A 637-nucleotide genomic window follows, 5' to 3' on the forward strand; every position below is an offset into this window, starting at 1 on the left:
CTCAGTGTTCGACATGCGGGGGTCTATCCTGCCGACCGACTGCTAAGGGTGTGGACGAGGTCGACTGCCATTGTCGCTAACACAGACGATTACGATCGACCTGGCCAGCACTGGGTCGCCTTTTACATCGACGAATGCGGTACAGGAACATATTTCGATAGCTACGGCTTGCCGCCCTTGGACTCAAGATTCCTCTTACGATTTCGCCGAAACTCCACCACGTATCGCTGGAATACGACGACGCTGCAAGGAATACTTTCTCAAACTTGCGGACAATACTGCTGTGTATTTCTATATTTTATGTGTAATGGTTATAATCTTAGCCAGTTTCTTAGTCTGTTTACCTCTGATTATAAACGCAACGATCGATTGATCGTACAGTTATTTCATAAATTTTTTCTTCGTAGTAAACGTAAAAAAATTAATTCTCATGCCGTATGCCGTCATGTTCAATCGTCTACTCTTTTAAAATATAAATAAATATTTTATGTAGTATCATTTTTCTTTTTAAAATAAACGTTTTTGATCATGTAAATATTCCGTCCGTTTCTTACTCTTCACCTCGTCCCCTTTTACATTAGTCACCTTTTTCTCACGTATTTCCGATTTAGATAATGTTCATTAAAAACAAAATATA

This window comes from Trachymyrmex cornetzi, unplaced genomic scaffold (assembly GCF_001594075.2).
Source record: "Trachymyrmex cornetzi isolate Tcor2-1 unplaced genomic scaffold, Tcor1.1 scaffold440, whole genome shotgun sequence".
NCBI lineage: Eukaryota > Metazoa > Arthropoda > Insecta > Hymenoptera > Formicidae > Trachymyrmex > Trachymyrmex cornetzi.